General features: G+C 45.6%; 1 protein-coding gene and 1 long non-coding RNA gene across 8 annotated transcripts in view; one reads left to right on the top strand and one right to left on the bottom strand.

Moving 5' to 3' along the window:
- The window catches only part of Setx (senataxin), a 52970-nt gene extending 47992 nt beyond the window's left edge, over positions 1-4978 (bottom strand). For 3 of the 5 annotated variants that reach the window (XR_005502066.2, XM_006233887.5, XM_039106152.2), the window contains exons 1-4: positions 4565-4978; positions 3255-3613; positions 2651-2711; positions 1529-1643 (exon numbers count right to left, since the gene is read on the bottom strand). The gene's annotated coding sequence lies outside the window, so the exon portion shown is untranslated. 5 annotated transcript variants of the gene reach the window in all.
- A 32-nt stretch (positions 4979-5010) lies between these two features.
- Positions 5011-20208, top strand: part of LOC108350345 (uncharacterized) — an 18633-nt gene continuing 3435 nt past the window's right edge. Inside the window, exons 1-2 of one of the 3 annotated variants that reach the window (XR_010065156.1) lie at positions 5011-5108; positions 7394-7545. This is a non-coding gene — a long non-coding RNA (uncharacterized LOC108350345). Of the gene's footprint in view, positions 5286-7393; positions 8755-20208 lie in introns of all 3 variants that reach the window. The other 2 variants (XR_010065157.1, XR_001837069.3) reach the window with 2 other exon arrangements.

Raw genomic sequence — 20208 nt, 5'->3', positions numbered from 1 at the left:
ATAGTGAGTTCCAGGATAGCCAAGGCTATGTAGAGATCTTTAAAAAAAAATTTTTTTTTTGTAAGTAAATCACACCTTTCTGAGGCTTTAAAACAAACAAATGAAAAACCCCCAGGAAACTACATAACTTCTTAACAAATGTAAAGATAATTACTGCTCTCTCAGAGGACTACAGTTCAGTTCCCAGTATCCATGTCAGGAAGCTCCCAACTTACTGTGACTCCACCTCCAATAGGCACCTATACTCTCCTGCCCACAAACATACACACAAATATGAAATATGGTTAACTTCAACAACCATGTAGGTAGTGCACCCCTTTAATCCCAGCACTCGGAGGCAGAGGCAGGTGGATCTCTGAGTTTGAGGCCAGCCTGGTCTGTAGAGTGAGTTCCAGAACAGCCAGGGCTACACAGAGAAAACCTGTCTCCAAAAGAAAAAAATAAGTTACTTTTACACCTAAGAGCACAGGATGCTTTCCCAGAGGTCCAGGTTCAATTCCTAGTAACCACCTGGCAGTCCAGGGGATCTGACACTCTCACACAGACATATACAGACAAAACACCAATAGGCATAAAAATACATTATTAAAAAGAAGGCTGGAGAGATGACTCAGTGGTTAAGAGCACTGGCTGCTCTTCCAGAGGTCCTGAGTTCAAATCCCAGCAACCACATGGTGGCTCACAACCATCTGTAATCAGATCTGATACCTTCTTCTGGTGTCTGAAAACAAATACAGTGTACTTATATATAATAAGTAAATCTAAAAAAAAAAAAAAAACCTTGCACTAACTGCGTGTCCCCCTACACTGATAGTGCTACCGCCCACTCCATCCCCAGAGTCGCCTTGTTCTTTCCCTCTTTCTTGGTGAGTCTTCCTACACTTTCATCATTTGCCGGAATTTCGAAGGAAATCTAATCTCTCTGCCTCCTCTGACCCACCTCCAATACTTCCTACAAGACACTGCCAGAGGTTACTGCACAAATTAGATGTGTAAAACACAGGTTAACGCCTGCACTTTGGGGATAAAACTCTATCACTGAGCCGCACGTATAATAATCCCCCCATGTCCTTGGTTTGTTCTCTTTATATATAGCTCCCACTTACTACATTTGTTCAGCCCAAAACTCATGGTGCATGGCATTCTGTACTGTAGCTCTCCCATTCGCTTTCAACACACACACCCTTCAGACCAGTACAGTTCTTAATCTTAAAATGTAAACCATCAAGTTGACAACTTAATGCACTCCACTAGTGATTCTGAAAGAACACCTACTGAAACCAGTGTACAACACAATCCTGAGTGACCTGGAAGCCTTTCCTCTTCCAGGGTCTTGGAGACCTCCTCCTCCCTGTCCTTCATTTTCATTACCTTCTTTCCTTATCAAAGTGGTTTGGATTTCTGTTTACTTGTCTGCCCCTACCCTCAGTAATTAGGGATGTTAAGGTATGGACTTATTCTACATTTCTGTAACTCAAGTACTTATCAAATAACTGAAAAAGAAGTGATTGTTTAAAAAGACAGTTACCTTGACAAACGTCTCACAGTGAAGTGATCCTCTTTGAGCTTGCTGGGCTTATCTGTGAATAGATGTAGCTCTGCATCCAGATATAGTCACACTTTCGCCCCCAAAAAGAACATTTCTGAAATTAAAACAAATTAGAAACTGATAAAATGTCCTTTAATTTATGTATCTCACCTGGGCCTTGCATCAACCTTGCACAGTGTCATCTAATAAGTTACCTCGGTCAGGTTAGACCACACTCTACCGTGCATGAAGGAGAACAATTTAACACTAATTTCTCCAAGGGCTGTTCCCCCTCAGGGGCTAAATAGGTATTTGATCAAGTCTGCTGCGGGCGTGCGGGAGGTCATCAACACTGCAACGCCTGGGATAGTAGGGAGGGCGTCCCAGTGCCCAAGCGGAAGCGACGCCAGGGCAGAGGGCAGCATCCAGTCGGACCCATACCCGGGAGACCTCCCTCGCCCGGAAGCTCAAGGCCCTCCCCGTACATCGCAGCCCAAAGCCGGCTGTGCTGGTGCCTAAACCGCAGGGCACCGGGGGCGGGCCTGGCTAGCAGGAAACACCAAGCGCTGCCTGCCCGGGGCCGCCGCCGCTCCGTCGCGCGCAGCTCTCCAGAAGGCAGGCGCCTTCTCCCGCAGGCCGCGCACGAGTTACAGCGGCAATATGCCGCGCACCCCTCCATGCGCACGCGCCCTCCCGCTTGTTCACCCGCTCGCGGCATGACCGCTGCACTTCTCACCCGGTTAGGCCCGGTTGCAGCGCGCTAGCCCACCTCCATGCCCCCGGCTAGATGAGCAGCCGCAGACGGAAGTGCGAGGCAACGCCCAACGCCCAACCCGCCACCGCCGCGAGAGCGGGCTCCACCCTCAACCCGCCCCCGCCATGGCCTGCTTGTTATGGTATGCCAAGGGGGCGGACCATGGGGGCGGAGGAGAGGTGGGAAGAGCAGCAGCCGGGAACCACGGGCCAGGCAGGAGGATACGTGGCGTCACTTCCGGAATGAGGGGCAAGTCCGACCAATTAAGAGCTCCTGTCCAAAGGGGCGGTAAATTAGCCTAGGAGCCTGCCCCGCTGCCCCGCCCCTTTCCTCACCCCGCCCCTCTTCGAGTTGGGTGCTTAACTTACCGTTTCCTCTCAGCGCTTCCACTTCCTAACGTCCGATGCCGGTCACGTTTCCGTCCGAAATCTAGACAATAAAATGTGCGCTTGAGACAAAAAAGTGTCTATGCAAAGGCGCCACCGAGTTCAGGCTCCTGCAAAGCCTACATGGATTAGTCCTTGTTTCCGACTCAGAACAGGCTCTGATAACGGAACACGGTCACTCCAGATTTCCCAAAGGACAGTTGGGTCACCCAAACCCTCTCCCCCTCAAAAATGGAATTTAGAAAAGAAAATCACTTTACAAGCCCAACATAATCGTAAAATTTTACAAGTCCAACACGCCTGTAGTCCCAACACTCTAAAGGCTTGAAGCCAGAGCATCCACGGCCAAAGGCCAGCCTCATACATAGATTTTGAGGCCTACATTATAGTCACCAAAAATTAAAAATTAAAACAATTCTTTTTTTAAAAAAAGGAACGAGTGCGAGGAGGCAACTCCAGATCCAAAGGCCAGTCTCGTACACAAAGCAATGTCGAGGCCTACATTATATTCACCAAAATTTAAGAATTAACATTATTCTTTTTTAAAAAAGGAAAGGGTGTGAGGCGGTAACTCAGGAGCACTCACCTATCACACTGTACCCCTGGGTTCCACTGCCAGCGCCACAGAAAAGAACAAGGCTCTTAGAGGTGGCAGGTGGGTCAGAGACCGTCCTACCCTGAAGAACCGTCCTACCCTGGAGAACCTTAACGCAGAATGAGAAGCCAGCGCCAGAAGCACGAGTATAAAGCTCTAAGGAACGTTCCAGAAAAGGGGGTGTGGTTTATAAGGCAGCAGATGACCGTTAGAAGGACTTTAGCCAATCAGGAATCGGCAGTTGGGTCCCCCGATCGACTTTAGCCAATCAGGATTAGGCAGTTGAGTCCCCGCTCGCGGCTGACCGTTATTTTCTTGCCTTTTTTTTTTTTTCGTTTTGTCAAAGGTTTCTACAAAATCAAAGTTGCAAAAAATAGTTTCAAATTAAGAGTATGTGTATGCATGGTTTTTAAAATAACACATTTATATGATAGAGTTTTTTGTTGTTATTTTTTTTTTTTAAATCAAGGCTCTGGATGGCTAGCTGAAATTTTCAGAAATGGGGGGAAACGATAGGAACTACCTGCAGTTCCATGTCCCTGATGATACAGATCCTTGCAGAATTCGTAACAGATTTCGGATTTCAGCAATTTACCATGCTTTATTCGTGAAAGAACAAATGCTAAGTTACTCGTGGAGTGTAAGAAACACTAGTATGACGCTGGATAGAGAGCTCAGCAGTTATGAACACTTCATGCTCTTCAAGAGGACCCAGAGTTAAGTTTCTGGCGCCACATTGCTGTTTACATCTGTCTGCAACTTTTGTCCTTAGTGATCAGAACAGATTCCCTTCTCCTGGCCTCCTTAGGCATTTCATGGCAAGGAGGCAAATACACACAGGCAAAATACTCACACACATAAAGATGAAATAAAAAGCAAATATATATAATAAATACAAATAAATACTACACTATATTTTTAGAATTATAAAACAAAATATAAATAAAATACATATTACATATATGTATAATTTGCTATAGGATAGCTACAGGATAACTTAGTTTTAAGGTGAACAAAAATGTTTTGTCTTCTTACGAAATCAGGACAAAAAGGTGTATTCTGACAAAGATACTTTCCATGTAATCGTGTATTTGTTCTTATACCAGCACAGTCATAAACATGATTTTTGCTACTTCTTTTGTGGGTTAAAATGAAGACAAATATTTCCTGCAGCCCACAAAATATGTACTTTCATCCGAGCCTCTGTGGCTCTTTAATCTCCCCACCCTTGTTTTTTTCTACAAACAACAGAACAATTCTAAGAAACTTTTAACTCTGCATGATTAGATTTTAGATTGTACCATCAATCGTAGCACTTGGGAGATGGAGGCTGGAGGATCAACAGGAGTTCCAAGCAAGCTGGGGCTATAGAGTGGATTCCAAGCCTTGTAAGATGCAGAATGAGAGCTTATCTCAAAAAGCCAAACAGGCGTTTGGGGGTGGCCATATGTCCCAGTCCTACGGAGAAAATTCATGCTGCTTTTGGCCTTGGCCAGAGAAGCTTCTTTTTGCTGTGGGTAACAGTTATGCAGACTCTCATAACTGGTCAAAGTGTTCAGGGGCAGGGAGTCATCTACATCATCCTCCCTAGCTAAGCTCAAAGAAGCCAAAAAGTAAAAACTGGCAGACCGGAAGGAGAGCTGTGAGGTGCTCACTTTCAGACATGACGGGTACGTGCATGAAATCGCAGCGTATGGACCAGCACAGCATCAAGCCAGCCAAAATTCCAGCACTGGTGGGGGTGGGAGGGACCCCAAGGCCCCACCCTTATCAGAGGAGCTATTGACAGTTGATGGCAGTTGAAGGAGAGAAGGGTCACTGTCCTTTGGGAGGATGTGACTGTTGGTAGGTGGCTAGTTCCCTGGTGGGTGGCATCACACCCACGTGCGTGTGAGCAGCTCTAACTGGCTTGGGATGATGAATGGCAACAAAGAGAAATAAAGCGGATATGAAGCTGGGAAGGAGGGAGCATTGGGGAGTTGGAGGAAATGTGGATGAAATAGCATCAATATCCAGGAATGGGTAAAGCTTTCAAAGAATAAAATAAATTATTTTTCAGCCAAATATGTAAAACTGACCCCAAGGAGTTGAAGAGCACAAACCATGTACAATTCCTAATGCTGTCCAACTCCTAATGCCAAAGTGGGAGGAGAAAACCATAGATCCTAATGACCATGGCCATGTAGACGGACAGGACGCCTCCCCTTAAGGTGGTGTTCAAGAAGTCAGCATTGGATGTGAGGAAGACTAGGTTTGTTTGTTTGTTTTTTTAATAGCTCAAGGATAAGGGTTTTCCAAATGGCATTTGGAAGGCAAACGAGTTGGGGTTACAGAACCAGAACAAGGTAGACACAACAGGTGGCCACAATAACCTTTTAGAAAAAAAGAAGTAAGGTTTCAAAATGGTATAATCTTTGAAACAAAGACATGGCTGATCCCTGGGAGCAGGCAGTGCAGAACCAGTTGCCGTTAAGGTTACAACAGGGGGAGCATAACCTAATCCTTGAGAAACAGAGGCTTAATCAGAAACAAGATTGAGCCTAGTCTGTCTTCATTATAAGATGGCTTCAAGCCCAAGATGGAGGTTGGCTGCTTCGACACGACAAAAGTACAACGCTAAATTAGTGCTTTGTTTGGAGACAGGCTCAGCACTCACTGTGAGGCTCCCATTGGTCTTGAACTCTCAGCAATTACCTTGCCCCCGCCCCCGCCTCCGCCCCCACGCCATGCTTAAAGGATTAAGGTGCGAGACAGTCTGTTGTTCCTCTCTCTTGTTTCTGCCACCATTACTATCACCATTATCATGCAAAGGGCTTGGAAAAGGCTAGACCATAGAGCTACGTGGACAGCCAACTGGTGGATAGCTGCTGCTGCCAGGAGGGTGCCGTTGGCACCAAATGTTGCCCAGGCTAGTCCAGAACTTGCTATGTTTCGGAGGATAACCTCCTGCCTCCACCTTCCAAGTGCTCAGATTGTGTGCCACCATGCCTGTTTTACTTGGTCTTGGGATCAAGGCTTAGGGCCAGACTCATTCTAGGAACAAAAGTTCCAACTGAGGTACACGAGCAGTCCTGGGTTCGCATCTTTAGATGCATATTATGGGAGTATTATTGTTACTGTTAGCTTTTATTTTATGTGTAAGTGTGAGTGCCTGCATGTATTACTGCGTACCACCACATGTACCATGAGTACAATACCAAAAAGAGGGCTTTGGATCCCCTGGGACTGTAGTTACAGGTGATCATGAGACACCGTGTTATAATAGAGAGAGCCCACCAGAAAACACCACTTAGACACAGTTTATAACCAACTGAAAGTCTGTATTTGGTGCTGGAGAGATGACTCAGCGGTTAAGAACACTGACTGCTCTTCCAGAGGGCCTGAGTTCAATTCCCAGCAATCACATGGTGGCTCACAACCATCTGTAATGAGATCTGGTGCCCTCTTCTGGTGTGTCTGAAGACAGCGACAGTGTACTTTAAATAAATAAATAAATCTTAAAAAAAAAAGAAAGAGGGGTTAGGGAGCTCAAGGCCCTGGGTTCGGTCCCCAGCTCCAAAAAAAAGAAAAGAAAAAAAGAAAAAAAGAAAGAAAGAAAGAAAGAAGGAAAGAAAGAAAGAAGGAAGGAAAGTCTTTATTTCAGAAGTTGGGACTACATTTAGGTAATCCAGATCAAATATAGCCCCAAGGGTTATCTAAAAGCAAAACTTATATCCTGGATCTTACTCTGCAGCTGCAAAGGGAGCTTACACAAGCAAGCAGCTTAACAGAAGGCAATAGTTAGAGGAGATTCTGCACAAACAGGAAGTTAACAGAGGAAGCTGGAGCATCTTGGCCTCAGGTCCTAGAATAGATCTGGATAATTCTCTATGGGATTCTCCATCAAAGAGATCAAGTTCTAGCTAAACTTGAAATGGCCCAGCAAGAATGCAAGATGAGGGAACCTCTGCATTGCCTTGCCCTGTCACAATCTATTGATGAATGTTTAGGCTACTTCAAGTTGGAGAGTCATTGTGAATTGGGACTGGGAGTTGTTGGTTTAGTGGTTATGTTAATCTTATAGACTCAAGGAGAAAGACCACCAACCCATTTCATGGCCAAATTAAAGCAAGCTTTATTTGTGTATACAGGCTGACTTCCCCCTAATGTGGGTTCAAGATATAGCCAGTATCTGCAGCAGCCTTCAGATGAAGATGTAGAACTCTTAGCTCTGCCTGCACCATGCCCGCCTCAATGCTGCCCTGCTCCCACCTTGATGATGATGGACTGAACCACTGAACCTGTAAGCCAGCCCCAATTAAATGTTGTTCATTATAAGACTTGCCTTGGCCATGGTGTCTGTGCACAGCAGTAAAACCCTAACTAAGACACCAGGTCAGCCTCACTGCTCCTCTAGGGACTTGGTTCCCAGGCTTGCACTCTGACCCAGGAGATTTGCTATATTATCTGTTAATCCCTATGGGAAAAAAATACCTTCAAGGACAGTATTTTTTATGTGTGTCCAGAATATCCAAGCTCACAAGAGAGGCTGTGGAGGAGCCTCACACTAAATTGTTTACAATGGGGTTGTGAAAGCATAGGCTCCATCAACTGGGAACCCTCCTTCAAATCTGACTTCATCAAGCTAGTTAGAAATGGAACACACACACACACACACACACACACACACACACACACACACACGCTTTTCTCAGACTTCTATTGCTCACAGCTCTCACCCAAATCTACCTTGCAATGCCCTGACACTCAGCTTCACAGGCAAAGGAAAACAGGCCACAGGACGGGATATGGGTTATGTTTGGGGGTTGAGATTACATCAGAGAGTAGGGGGCTCATATGGAGGAATTCTGTTCACTGTCAGACAGTTGTTAGACAGGTTCTAGGGATATCCATTGGACCCAATAAAGTCCTAGCAAGGCCTTTGCTCACATCTATTCCTCCCACCCCTCACCAAGAGGCAACTTCACTAACCTCCTGCTCCAACAAAACCCCACTTCTCATCCTGGCTCGGAACCCTGCCAATGCTCCAGCAGCCCAAGTAAGACTTCTCTCAGTCAAGGGCCTAGCAACTTTCCAACTTTTTAACCTTTTCCTGTCCTGACACTGGTTTCAGCCTAATCTAAACCATATGGGAAACTGTTATGTTCTGTTATGTAAGTCTCTTTATGAAGTATGTTGTTGTGGTTTGCCCTGAAGTTATCTGCATTTTGATGCTAATTCCACTGCCCCGGGGACAGCTGCCTAGTCACTACTCAGGAATCAGGTGACTTCACCAGAACCTTCTCCCCGTTGAATTTGTAAAGTACAGGTGAGGGGCAGGTACAGGATAGAAGGAGGCCTGTCATTGGAGGAGAAGGAAGGATGGGCGGGAGAGAAGTTTGAAGGAAGAGGAGGAGACTGGAATAGAAAGGAAGAGAGAGGAGGAAGAGGGAGAGAAGCTGCGGCAGGACAATGGAGGCTGACGTTAAGATTCCACGCTGCACCTTTAAAGGTTGATATTAATGTTCTTAAGGGATGGATGGTACCAGGCTTTGCATGTTTAGGTGGGCAATTATATCTTAGCAATTGGGTCAAAGATTATCGTGTTGTGTGTTCTTTTTTTTTTTTAAAGATTTATTCATTTATGATATTATAAGTACACTGTAGCTGTCTTCAGACACACCAGAAGAGGGCACCAGATCTCATTACAGATGGTTGTGAGCCACCATGTAGTTGCTGGGAATTGAACTCAGGCCCTCTGGAAGAGCAGTCGGTGCTCTTAACCGCTGAGCCATCTCTCCAGTCCCATGTTGTGTGTCCTTTTATGTGACAGTTTGAGTGTAGGAAAGTGTGTGGCGGCAAGAGACACTGGGCCACCATGGAGTTGGGATGTGTTTCCGCCAAGATATCTAGCAGATATCTTGGGGTGCTGAGGTGTCAGACCTAGCGAGGTAAAAGACAACAATACCCCTTTTATTTTTATATTTTTACAACAACAGTACGTTTTTGGGTTAAAATACTAGAAGAGCTTCAATACAAAGCTGACTTTTAAGGCTCAAACTTAATAGGGATTGATAGGCTAAAAACTGATACAGTTAATTATAAGTTAAAGCTTTAGTTTCCTGTTTCATGTTTGCATGGTAAAGTTTAGTATAAAAACATTGCTTAAGGGCTGGGGATTTAGCTCAGTGGTAGAGCGCTTACCTAGGAAGCGCAAGGCCCTGGGTTCGGTCCCCAGCTCCGAAAAAAAGAACCAAAAAAAACAAAAAACAAAAACAAAAAACATTGCTTAACTCAAATATGATAGGTAGATACTAGCCCTCAAATGAAAATGGCATTTAATATGTTTAATCTCACTGTCCCTGCATGCTGGTAATTTCTGCAGAGTAAATGCTCTTTATTTTTGCATACTATTTGAGTTCTTCGGCAAATCATGAACCCTTACATTAGTTCTGGGTTTTATAAGAAGACATGCTAAGGAAGCCAGGGGAAGCAATCCAGCAAGTAGCACCCCTCCATGGCCTCTGCATCAGCTCCTGCCTCCAGGTTCCTGCCCCGTGTGAGTTCCAGTTCTGACTTCCTTTGGTGATGAACTTCACTGTGGAAGTGTAATTTTTTTTTTTTTTTTTGGTTCTTTTTTTTCGGAGCTGGGGACCGAACCCAGGACCTTGCGCTTCCTAGGCAAGCGCTCTACCACTGAGCTAAATCCCCAACCCCTTTACCTTTCTTTTTTTTTTTTTTATTCTTTTTTTCTTTTCTCCATCTTTATTAAATTGGGTATTTCTTATTTACATTTCAATTGTTATTACTTTTCCCGGTTTCCAGGCAAACATCCCCCTAGCCCCACCCCCTCCCCTTCTATATGGGTGTTCCCCTCCCCATCCTCCTCCCATTACCGCCCTCCCCCCAACAATCGTGTTCACTGGGGGTTCAGTCTTGGCAGAACCAAGCAAGGGCTTCCCCTTCTACTGGTGCCCTTACTAGGCTATTCATTGCTATCTATGTAGTTGGAGCCCAGGGTCAGTCTATGTATAGTCTTTGGGTAGTGGCTTAGTCCCTGGAAGATCTGGTTGGTTGGCATTGTTGTTCATATGGGGATGCGAGCCCCTTCAAGCTCTTTCAGTCCTTTACGGGGGTCCTGTTCTCAGTTCAGTGGTTTGCTGCTGGCATTCGCCTCTGTATTTGCTGTATTCTGGCTGTGTCTCTCAGGACAGATCTACATCCGGTTCCTGTCAGCCTGCACTTCTTTGCTTCATCCATCTTATCTAGTTTGGTGGCTGTATGGGCCACATGTGGGGCAGGCTCTGAATGGGCGTTTTGTGTGTGCCTACAAATATGTATATGCATATGACTGCAGTGCCCAAGAAACCCAAGAGAGGGCAGCAGATCTCCCAAAACTGGAGTTACAAGCATTTGTGAGTTGCCACGTGAGTGCTGGGAATTAAAAACTCAGGTTCTCTTCAAAAGCACCTAGTATTCTTTTTTTTTTTTTTTTTTGGTTCTTTTTTTTTTTTCGGAGCTGGGGACCAAACCCAGGGCCTTGCACTTCCTAGGTAAGCGCTCTACCACTGAGCTAAATCCCCAGCCCCAGCACCTAGTATTCTTAACCATTAAGGCATCTTTCATGTGTGCAGTACCTTAGTACCTTTGGAGAGTGTCAGAGCCCCTGTAACCTCCCAACTTTACTCTCCCTGTATGTAACTCCAAGAAGCCAGACCTGAATGGAATGTTTTATTTAGTCTAATGCAGGTGCTCTATTTAGGGTGAATAGATACTTATTGATGTCTCCCCAGGAAAAGTCACCCCAACAGACTTCAGTGAGCCTCCTTTAAATATGATGACATCAGGGAGGGCAAACCAGAGGGAGGTTGACAGGGTGGAGCCCTGACCCCAGGGTTGCTGCTCTGCCTCTGATGCTCCCACTGCTGTGCCTGCCATGGAAGGCTGCCTGCTCTCCAGGACGGTTGTCTCTACTTCCTCTCCAGTCAGCTTTGTTGGCTTCCAGAGAGCTGATCCAAGCTTTAACTTCTGTATAAGGGAGAGATCCCATGGGAACAAATTAAAGGCCAACACAGCAGGACACCTAGAGGAACAAACTCCTTGAGCTACAAACTGTCAACACTCATTGGAGAAGACACAGGAAATCTGTGGAGCTGTGTAACAGAGACTGACTCAGGAAACAGGCCTGACAACTGAGAGGCATCCAGGTTGGCAGGCGTTCAAACTGTCGCTGTCATCGTTAGTTTTGTCAACCTGACTCAAACCTAGACCCCTGGAGAGACAGAACCTCACCTGAGGAATTGCCTCCAACAGATTGGCCTGATGTCTGTGGAGCAATCTTCTGTCTCAGTCCCTTGCTGATGGGCTATAAACCGAAATACTCTCCCCAGGTTTACATACACACATACACAAGCTGGGACCAACACACACTTAGCTGCTCTCTGACGTAGGAAGGGGAAAGAGCCCACGATAATTGCCAGTGGCTCACATATGCTGCGGTGAGAACCGAGGCCATGCTAGAGACTAACAGCACAGCCTGGAGCACCAAGGAAGATGGACAGGAGGGCTTATAGCTGGCTATGAGGTAACAAACTAGACAGAGAGGAGGAGGGCAGCGTGTTAGGCCAGCAGCAGCCCCTCCACCATACCCCACACCCACTTTACACTTCCACATTGCTGCTCATCGCCAAAGAGGACATGTGTAACACCCTACAGTCTTTCCTTTTCTCCTCGCTTTGAATGCAGCTAACATAACTAAGTTCCAAGTAAATAGAGGAGACTACATCCCACCACCTTATAGACATAGAGCTGAATATGAGGTAGCTGCACCTGGATGGCTGGGACAGTAAAACTCTGCCCCCGCAGAGCCACAGGCTGTAAGAACAAAGAGGCTCACTGTAATTAACAGCACTTGAGACACCTGCAAGGTCAGAGGGTGTAAAGCTCGCCAAGTGACAAGCAGCTAGCTGACTGCAAGGTCAAAGCTGGAGTCGCAGTGGGCAGAGGGGGCTTCAACCACCCCTGTGCGGGCTGAACACGAGCACTGCAAAATCATCATGACTGAGCCGCTCCTTAGTGAGGGCCCTCCATTGGCTCTGCCCATGATAGCCAGAAAATTAATCTCTAATCTCAACAGAGACTATCTCAGCCTTTGTTCAGTTTCTGCCATGGCCCAATTAGTCTGAAGGCTTCTCCCTGTCTTAGAAGTCCTTCCCACTCTTGGGAGTTTCTCTTACTCTCTTGATTTTCCTTAATCTTATTTTCTTGTAAAGGTTCTTAATAAAGTTTGATTTGCTTCTGAATGCTTCTGTCAGAGTCTGTGCCCTTAACACAGTGGAGCTGGCCCCAATGGTGAAGGCACGGGTGAGCTAGCCCAGAGGGTATGAGAGAGGGAGCTGGCCCAGCCCCTCACAAGCTGCAGTACTTGGGAGAGTGGGCCCTGCATCTTGACAGGGCAGCAGAGTGGAGCTGGCTCTGGAGGCATGGACACGAGTGAGCCAGCCCTGAGGGCATGAGAACTGGAAAGCTGACCCTGCCTCCTGCTGATGTGGCCTAGCTGGAGTAGTGCTAGAAAGCTTGCCCTGGTGGTAGATAAAGGAAGGAGTGGGCAGGGTAGCTCATCTACCACCCAGGCCCAGATCCAGAGCTCTGAGTTGGCCCAGTCCAAATCTACATCATTTGCAAATGGTTTCACTTAGGAAAGGGCCTGTCCTGCTGATCCAAAATTGCGGGATTGCCACGATACAGGGCAACAACAGGATAACTGGGAAGAGTCTCAGGGAGGATCTAATATACATACAGTCTCACAGAAACCAGAGCTCTTGAACTAGACCAATGACTCATTGCTTCAGTGAACATTTGCAAGTGAAGATGTGTGGATGGAGGGATATCCTGTGGGCCACACTGTGGCATAGCACAGGTTCCATGGCAAGATGTTTTCTATGGTTTATTTTTGCTATTGTTGTCTGTGTGTTGCAAGGGCAAGGAGTGGATATAAAGGGAGGGGGAGATGAGCAGGACTGGGGTGCATGTTGTGAAACCCACAAAGAATCAAAAAGTTTTTTTAAAAAATCTGTGCCCCTAAGTTTTGTTGTCGTGAAACAATGAACTCAGAGCCACTGTCTCAGGGTGACTTTTGTTGACGATTGAGTATCAGGCACTTTGGGACCCAGGGCTAACATAACTAGAACAAGAAAGGTCACAAAAACTCAAAACCTGTGTCACCTGTGTCAGGAAGATACTTCCTAACTTATCCCATGAGGCATCATGACACTGACCGCAAACTCAAAAAGACATGTCACAAGAAAAAGACTAATGTGTCATAGTAATGCAGTTATTCTATAATCAACCTGCTGATTTATGCCTATACTCCAGGAGCTTAATCTATTTAAATTTGATGCAGTAAGATCTGCTGAGGGGTTGGGGATTTAGCTCAGTGGTAGAGCGCTTGCCTAGCAAGCGCAAGGCCCTGGGTTCGGTCCCCAGCTCCAAAAAAAAGAAAAAAGAAAAAAAATCTGCTGAATTTTCTCCTTTTTTGTGTGTGTCATATGAAGTGGAAATTTCCGGTTTCTTTGGAAACTCAGTTGTGTCATTTGATGTTTTTCCGGAAGCTGTCTTGTGAAAGGACATTTTGCTGAAGCAGACGCTTGAGAGGGTGAGTGATGTGTAGTAAACTTTTAATAGAACCTCACAGGCAGTGAGAGGATGCTTTTGCATTGCTACCCCTTGCAATGCCTCTCTGGTCTTCACTGGTCTTCACTTCGTAGAGCAAACACACCAAATAACTTCTCGGGGTATTCCCGTTGACTTCCACTTCTGCTGACCAGTGCTGATTCAGCAGAGCCTTGTGGTTTCTGCTGGATAGAGCCGTTGCTGCTGATTCCTGTTTGGTGCTTGCTGTTAGATGGACTGCTGGTGTCCTGACAATGAAGAGTGGAACTGCCACAAAGAACTACTTTTAAACAGGTCCCATAACTCCCCTTTCCTGTAAGCCTTATTTCCCCCCTACCTCTGGTAGAGAGGCTAGAAGAGGGTAAAATGTTCTAGAACCTTAAAAAAAGAAAGGTTTAGAAAAATCTAAGCCTACAGTCATACCCTTTTTTTCCACTCACTTTTTTTTTGAGACAGATTCTCACTGTTTAACCCTGACTGGCCTAGAAATTACTGTATAGATCAGGCTGGCCTCAAACTCACATAGATCTGCCTGCCTCTGCCTCCTGAGTGCTGGGATTAAAGGTAAGCACCACCATACCCAGCCAATTTTGCTTAACTCTTCATTACTACCTTTGCTTTTGTTAAAGATCTTATTCTAGAATAGCATTTTATTTTATTTTTTAATAACATTTATTTTATGAGTGCTCTATGTTTATGTACACCTGCATGCCAGAAGAGGGCATCAGATCCCAGGACAAACGGTTGTGAGCCACCATGTGGTTGCTGGGAATTAAACTCAAGACCTCTGGAAGAGCAGCCAGTGCTTTTAACCTCTGAGCCATCTCTCCAGACCTTATTTTTTAAATTGATTGATTTTGTTGTTTTTTTTTTTAAGATATGGTTTCTCTTTGTAGCCGTGGCTATCCTGAAACTCACTCTGTAGACCAGACTGGCCCTGAACTCAGAGCTGCCTGCCTTTGACTCCCATGTTCTGGGATTAAAGGTGTGTACTGCTAGCCCTGGGCAGACATATTTATTTTTATTTTATGAATATGAATGGTGGCCTGCATGTATGTCTGTGTACCAGTACCACATGCATGCTGGGTACCCAATGAGGCCGGAAGAGGTCATCAGATACCCTAGAACTGAAGGTTGTGATCATGATGTGGGTTCTGAGAACTGAATCTAGGTCCTGCTGGGTCTGGCATGGCCTTGTTTGGGGATAGAAAGAAATGCTCCCTGTTCCTGGCACAGGGTCAGTGGACGTGGGCCTCCTCGAGTGTCTATGGCTGCTGTAGGTGTAAGACTTGTTTGTATGATATCTTATACTCCTTCAAGACATTTCCTCCCCGTTAATGTTAATGACTCCATGATAATCAGAGATAGCACAAGTGTGGGAGGCCAAAGTGTGGGTAATGTCTCAGCAAAGTGGTAAATGCTGGGACCTTCAGAACAGCCCTTAAGGCTATGGGAAAGAACTCTAAATACATAAGTTAGAAAATACATAATTTCTCAACTATGCAAAATATAAAGATGCGATATGCAAAATGCAGGCAGATTACTGAGTTCAAAGTCAGCTTGGGACCCAAGTCCAGGCCCAGGTGTGGTAGAAACAGTAATTTCAGGACAGGGTCCCACCCAGCTAGCTTATTGTCTGTCCTTAACCAAGACAGGTAGATCTCAGAATTCTTTTGCAAAATTAAAAAGAAATGTGTGCTTGCTGTCTCCAAAGAATTAAAGGGCTGGGTCACAGGATGCTGATTCATAGGAAAATCAAAAGGAACCTGGAATAAATGACTGGATTGATATGTAAAGACCATGGGCTTATGGTCTGCAAGAGAGGAGTTATCCAGGGAATTTTTTAGAATTGCAAGAGAGAACTGCTTAGAGAACTGAATCAAGCAGAACAGAGAGAGAGAGAGAGAGAGAGAGAGAGAGAGAGAGAGAGAGAGAGAGCACTATTTGGAGATCTTCAGAGGCAGCAGATCAGAAAGAATGCAGAACAAAGAGAAAGGAGGCCCGGGAAGCTCAGAGCCACGATTTGACCTCGAGTCAGTAGTTTGTTTTTGCTGCTCCCAGACACCTCTTTTCTCAGAAGCCTTCTCCAGGCCTAGCCATGGGGCCACCTCTACAATTCTCTTTCTTATTATGTCATCTATATGGCTGTGTGCATGCATGCGTGTGTGTGTGTGTGTGTGTGTGTGTGTGTGTGCTGCACGCGCGTGTTCACATGTGGAAGGTACCTATGTATGGGAGTGCCAGAGGCCAGCCCCAGGGTTGGCCAGGACGCAGAGAGCAGGTAGTCAGCAGAGGATCGAATGAGACAGAGAAGATGAGGAATCTTGCAGCTCTGACGAGCAATCAGGTTGCTTCTTTACCCAGATCTCATAAAACAAGGCCAGACTCATGATTTTCCAGGAAATACAGATCATATTATTTTGGCCCTGGACACGTGTTTGAGTTTTCACTGTAGGTCTCAGGTCGCCGGTTCAATTACAGTTACCAAGTTCAGATAGAACAGATTTGGTTTTTAGTATCAGAACCATAACCCAATTTCAGAGAATCTAAATTGTTCTGCTGAAGCATGCATTTAATATGCTGCAGCCTATTCTTAATTTCAATACACTAGACAAATGTGTGTAATTTTAAAAAGCATGCATACTCCTAGCCTGGTCTCCTTGCCCAGTGCCACCGCCCTTCACGACTTAGCTCCTAGATCCCACCCGTGCTGCTAGGACCGCCCAACAACCGTCCCTCCCGAGAACGTGAGAGGATTCACCGCTCACGGTTCACTAATGGAATGCCCCAGTGGCCCGCTTTCTCCTACCCACCTGAGTCACCATGGATGGAAAACAACAGACTGCCTTAATATTTGAAAACCAGCCAGGTAACACAAGCACTGGGCACAGAATCTATTGTCCTAAACTCATCAGCTATCTTATTCTTCTGGTGGCGGAGGCCACCACCAGTTCTAACGGTGTCCGTGCTCCTCTCTCCAAAGCCTGGCCCAAAAGCCCCCTTTCTCTATCTCATCTCCTCCTCTTCCTCTGGGGACACAGAAATCCTGCCCCTATATCCTTTCCCAACAATTAGCTTCTTCTGTCTTTATTGACCCAATCAAGAAACAATTAGGGACCCTCCCCTTACAGACAAATAGAAAATGTCTGAGCAAGTCCAGATGAATCACTATGCTTTGAGCAATGTATTATTAACGCTTGTGGTCAAAATGTTACTTACGGGGTTGGGGATTTAGCTCAGTGGTAGAGTGCTTGCCTAGCAAGCTCAAGGCCCTGGGTTCCGTCCTCAGCTCCAGGAAAAAAAAAAAAAAAAAAAGCCAAACAAAATGTTACTTACAAGTCAGCCTGAGTCTGAGAACCTTCTCAGGAGTAAAAGCTGTTATTTAATCTCTGTTATCAATCCAATATTTAGATCCATGATCTCTAAAAAATCTATTCATTTGTTTAAGAAAGTATTTTTGGCTATGCATGGTGGTTCACTCCTTTAATCTGAGCACTTGAGAGACAGGGGCAGGTGGATCCTCCAGTTTGAGGCTAGCCTAGTGGACACAGAGAGTCCCAGGACATCCAGGGCTATACAGAGAAACCTTGTTTCAAAAAACAAAAAGAAAATAATTTTTTTCCTAGTTAAATGATGTAACCATAGCCTATGTGAGCCAGCCTTTTTATGAGTGGCAAATCCTGATATCTAACTTTTTTCTCATATATTTAAAACATCTATGAATGATATTAAGTAGGATGAAAGGTTATTTGAACTAATCTAACTTTATTACTGAGTTCTTTTTCTCTAGGACAGACCATTGATCCCCTATCTTGTAAGCTACATTTTCAGGGAGCTCTGAGCATGTAGTAGGAGGCCTCTGGTCTGTTACCAATTCTTCTGGTCGGTCGGAGCTTGTCAGTGTCTTCTAAGTTTATACTGTTTTGATTATTCTGTTTCTCAATTTGCTTAGGGATGGATGTACCAAGAAGATCTGGGAGCCATAGCCTCATAAAGAAATTGTAGTGTCTTTGTGCTTATCACAATCTCCAGGGTACAGGGAAGACTCCCAAATAGGGCCAGATGAGGTTATTTCTCCAAAAGCAGAAGGGGTGGTACGCTTAGGACTCTCTGAGAGTCAGACATAATTTTCTTGGGAAAAGACATAAAATGAACCGTAATACAGAAAGCCCCCCAAGAATGTCACATGCAGACACCAAAACCAGAAGCAAGAGACAGCATGACAGCAATCTCTGTGTTTGGCTCAGCTTTGCTGAAACAGTCAAGCGCCAGTGCTGGCTTCATGATACTTGCCATTTCCAGTAGATATGGACGTACCACGAGAGCCTGGACATTGAAGTCCAATGTGGATGTTATCTTCCTTATTTACTAAGGCAGGGCTCCTCGAGGAGTCTGGAGCTTGCCAATTCCAGCTACTCTAGATAGCCAGATTGTACTAGGGGTCCCCTCTCTGCCTTCTGAGTGCTAGATTGCAGGCAGCCACCACATACGCCTGTATTTTCACATACGGTCTGAGGACCCAGATTCCAAGTCATTATGCTTGTGTGGTCAGGGCTTTATTTACTGAGCTCCCTATTCAGTCCCTCTATCTCATATGTGTGTGTGTGTGTGTGTGTGTGTGTGTGTGTGTTTGTGTGTGTGTGTGACAAATGTATTATTTTTATGTATATGAGTGCACTGTAGCTGTCTTCAGACATGCCAGAAGAGGGCATCGGATCCTATTACATATGGTTGTGAGCCACCATGTGGTTGGTTTCTGGGAACTGAACTCAGGACCTCTGGAAGAGCAGTCAGTGTCTAACAGTATATATATATATATTGGTCTCTGTCTTCTGTTGGAGACATTCTCTTATTTTTTTTTTTTTTTTGGTTCTTTTTTTTTTTTTTTTCCGGAGCTGGGGACCAAACCCAGGGCCTTGCGCTTCCTAGGTAAGCGCTCTACCACTGAGCTAAATCCCCAGCCCCTGAGACATTCTCTTATTACATTGAGTTTTGGACCAAAGAGTGTCTTGACACAGTTGTGCCCTCTCCTCAGACGATTATGCAATATGCCAGGAGACTCACAGAGGCAAACTAGAGACAAGAATAGCTTCAGGAAATTATCTTTGTTCCTGAGATTTGCAGAACTGAAAAGCACATTAGTGGTAGGCAATTGAGTGAGGAAGGGCCTCCACTTTTCCCCTGCCATCTCCTCAAGACACTGCCCTAAGTCGGTCTCTTGACAAGATGATGTATAGAGTGGTAGTGGCGGGGGTCAGCCCTGTCAGTGGCCAGGAGATGAGGAGTTGGTTGGGAAGGAGTGAGTCAGGCATGGTGGTTGGGAGAGTCTTGTATCCTGACTGACTGGCAGTCAGAGTACTTCTTTATTTATTCAGAACTCAGTAGCAGGGATCGATTCATGTCATTCTAAAACATAGATCATATCATTTTTGTCCCGGACACGTGTTTTGACTTCCTCTTGGTCATAATTTTAGTCATCATTGATAAACCAACTGTGACAGAACTTTTCTAAGAAGGGAAGGCCTTAATTCTTCATCCTCATCATTCTTCCTTTGTCCATCACTAAAGGCCCCTGTGTAGGGCAGAGATAACTCCAGACATCTAACCTTGCTGCTCTTTTTCTGAAGGGCCATATCGTATGTGGCTCCCAGTCTTATACACCACAGTTGCTGGGCTGTGGTAGGAAGAGGCTTTCGATCTGATCTGCTGCCAAGTCCTCTAGCCCTCTGCATCTTGTTTACCTTTTAACATTTACTCTGTTTGCATTCTAGTGCTCCTGAGTAAGCACAGGGCTATCTTGGAGTGGAGCCTCATAAGGAGGCCTTTGGCATCTTCTTGTGAGTCACAACCTCCTGGGCATAGTGGGGCCAGATAAGGATATTTCCTGAAAGCAGGAGAAGTAGTATGCTCAGGACTTGCCTGGGGGAGCTTAGAAGCAGCACTCCTGGGAGAAGGCACAAATTTTTCAGAAGAAATTCCCCACCAATCCAACATTCCCAAGTTGTACAAATATTAAATGACCCCTGAGCATGCAACATGGGAGATCAAGACCAAGAGTGAGAGACCCTCGCTATTCCCATTAGATATAGCTGTGTCTCCTTAGTGTGCTCAGTCATTAGCTGAGCTTAACAAAGCTCTCCCTCCACCACTGCCGTGCACCGATTGCCTCGGGTGTGGAGCACTTTAAGGCTGTACAGAGAGATAGCCTGTCTGGATCCTCCCTCCCCTTTGAGGAAGTCTCTGTTCAGCTGTCCATAGTACTAATAGGGGGTGGGGTGGGGAGCAGACAACTTGG

Source organism: Rattus norvegicus, chromosome 3 (genome assembly GCF_036323735.1).
Source record: "Rattus norvegicus strain BN/NHsdMcwi chromosome 3, GRCr8, whole genome shotgun sequence".
In the NCBI taxonomy this organism is placed as follows: domain Eukaryota; kingdom Metazoa; phylum Chordata; class Mammalia; order Rodentia; family Muridae; genus Rattus; species Rattus norvegicus.
Note: the sequence above shows the minus strand (reverse complement) of the source record. Positions and strands in the feature narration are given on the sequence as shown.